Raw genomic sequence first — 3,202 nt, 5'->3', positions numbered from 1 at the left:
CAGCAAAGTGCCAGGTTATAAAATCAACACAAGCAAATCAGTGGCCTTCCTATACTCAAAGGATATGCAGGCTGAGAAAGAAATTTGGGAAATGACCCCCTTCGCAATAGCCACAAACAGTATAAAGTATCTTGGAGTGACTCTTACCAAACATGTGAAAGATCTTTAGGACAAGAATTTCAAGACTCTGAAGAAGGAAATGGAAGAAGACCTCAAAAAATGGGAAAACCTCCCATGCTCATGGATCGGCAAGATCAATATAGTTAAAATGGCCGTTTTGCCAAAAGTAATATACAGATTCAATGCAATACCCATCAAAATCCCAACTCAATTCTTCACAGAGTTAGAAAGAGCAATTCTCAAATTCATCTGGAATAACAAAAAACCCAGGATAGCTAAAACTATTCTCAGCAACAAAAGAAATTCTGGGGTAATCAGTATCCCTGACCTCAAGCAATACTACAGAGCAATAGTGTTAAAAACTGCATGGTATTGGTACAGTGACAGGCAGGAGGATCAATGGAACAGGATTGAAGATCCAGAAATGAACCCACACACCTATGGCCACTTGATCCTCGACAAAGTGGCTGAAAACATCCAATGGAAAAAAGATAGCCTTTTCAACAAATGGTGCTGGTTCAACTGGAGGTCAGCATGCAGAAGAATGGGAATTGATCCATTCTTGTCTCCTTGTACTAAGCTCAAATCCAAATGGATCAAGGACCTCCACATAAAGCCAGACACTCTGAAGCTAATAGAAAAGAAACTGGGGAAGACCCTTGAGGACATCGGTACAGGGAGAAAGTTTCTGAACAGAACACCAATAGCGTATGCTCTAAGAGCAAGAATTGACAAATGGGACCTCATAAAATTACAAAGTTTCTGTAAGGCAAAGGACACCATCAAGAGGACAAATCGGCAACCAACAAATTGGGAAAAGATCTTCACCAATCCTACATCAGATAGAGGGCTAATATCCAATATATATAAAGAACTCAAGAAGTTAGACTCCAGAAAACCGAACAACCCTATTAAAAAATGGGGTACAGAGTTAAACAAAGAATTCTCATCTGAAGAACTTCGGATGGCAGAGAAGCATCTTAAAAAATGCTCAACTTCATTAGTCATTAGGGAAATGCAAATCAAAACAACCCTGAGATTTCACCTTACACCAGTCAGAATGGCTAAGATTAAAAATTCAGGAGACAGCAGGTGTTGGAGAGGGTGTGGAGAAAGAGGAACACTCCTCCACTGCTTGTGGGGTTGCAAATTGGTACAACCACTCTGGAAAGCAGTCTGGCGGTTCCTCCGAAAACTGGGCACCTCACTTCCAGAAGATCCTGCTATACCACTCCTGGGCATATACCCAGAGGATTCCCCACCATGTAATAAGGATACATGCTCTACTATGTTCATAGCAGCCCTATTTATAATTGCCAGATGCTGGAAAGAACCCAGGTATCCCTCAACAGAAGAGTGGATGCAAAAAATGTGGTATATCTACACAATGGAGTACTATTCAGCCATTAGAAACAATGAATTCATGAAATTCTTAGGCAAATGGATGGAGCTAGAGAACATCATACTAAGTGAGGTAACCCAGACTCAAAAGGTGAATCATGGTATGCACTCACTAATAAGTGGATATTAACCTATAAAACTGGAATACCCAAAACATAATCTACACATCAATTGAGGTACAAGAAAGGAGGAGTGGCCCCTTGTTCTGGAAAGACTCAGTGAAGCAGTATTCGGCAAAACCAGAATGGGGAAGTGTGAAGGGGTGGGTGGGAGGAAAGGGGGAGAGAAGGGGGCTTATGGGACTTTCGGGAGTGGGGGGGGGCTAGAAAAGGGGAAATCATTCGAAATGTAAATAAAAAATATATCGAATAAAAAACATTTAAAAAAATAGCAATTGGCAGATGAGCAAAAAAATAAATAAATAAATAAAATTAAATTAAATTAAATTTTAAAAAAAAGAAGTTTCCAGGCTTCCACCCTCATTTGTTTTTTCGGGGGGGGCGGGGTTGTTTGTTTTTGATTTTGTTTGTTTTGTTTTTTGTTTTATTCGATATATTCTTTATTTACATTTCAAGTGATTTTTCCCTTTCCTGGATACCCCCTCCCTGAAAGTCCCATAAGCCCTCTTCCCTACCCCAGTTCCCCAATCCACCCCTCCCACTTCCCTGTTCTGGTACTCACCTACACTGCTGCACTGAGCCTTTCCAGGATCGGGGGCCACTCCTTCTTTCTTCTTGAGCATCATTTGATATATGAATTGTGATATATTCCAAGCTTCTAGGCTAATATCCATTTATCAGTGAGTACATACCAGAGTGTTCTTTCCCACCATCATTTGATAATGTGTTGTAGTCTATTCTGATGTTAGGCAGTGTTTAAAGAAGTAAAACTCTAGTCATTCAACATAATGATGGATGAAATGTGCAATCATCACATTCAGCAAGAGTCTCTGGGTGCATCACAATGAGGGTGAAGCAGCAGAGGAAGAAGAGGCAGGCAGGGTTATGTGTCTATTCTTAAATAAAGAACAATGACACTTTAAGTTTGAACAAAGATGATCTGGCAGCAAGGGCCTAGCTCATGGAAGACACTCTGACACAGCAGAGCTACATCCCCAGCTTTCTTTACTTTGTAAAAGCTTTGACATGGTCTCCCTGAGTTGCTCAGTCTGGTGTTGAGTTCCTTTGGTAACTTAGGAAAGTTTTGAACTTGCCAGCTATAGGAATGTAGCTCCCGAGACAAGTGGGTTTCCAAGGCTTGTAAAACTGAGCTTGGATTTATTCACATTTTTATTAAATCAAATTCTTTATTTTAAATTATAAAGTTATTATATTATATCCGATCATACTATCATCACATTTTAATGTAAAGCACAAGCATCACTATGTAATTTTCCACCAAAAATTATTACTTATTTAAAGGGGTATAAAAGGAATTCACAGTAATAACTACCCATTATTTATTCTGTGGAACTCAATGTCCACTAAATACCAGTTTATAATTTTTTTCTTTGATATATTCCTACTCAAAAGCTTTTACATGTAACATTTCCTCAGACATTTGAAAAAGAGGTGAACTACAATGCGTGCAACATTTTTCAAAGTTAACTCAGTAGCATGCTAAGCTCACGTATTCTCTTCCTGGAAGGTTTCTGGTGGGGGCAGTGCTATAATAATAAATC

This window comes from Apodemus sylvaticus, chromosome 2 (genome assembly GCF_947179515.1).
Source record: "Apodemus sylvaticus chromosome 2, mApoSyl1.1, whole genome shotgun sequence".
NCBI classification, from domain to species: Eukaryota; Metazoa; Chordata; class Mammalia; order Rodentia; family Muridae; genus Apodemus; species Apodemus sylvaticus.
This window is presented reverse-complemented; position numbering follows the sequence as displayed.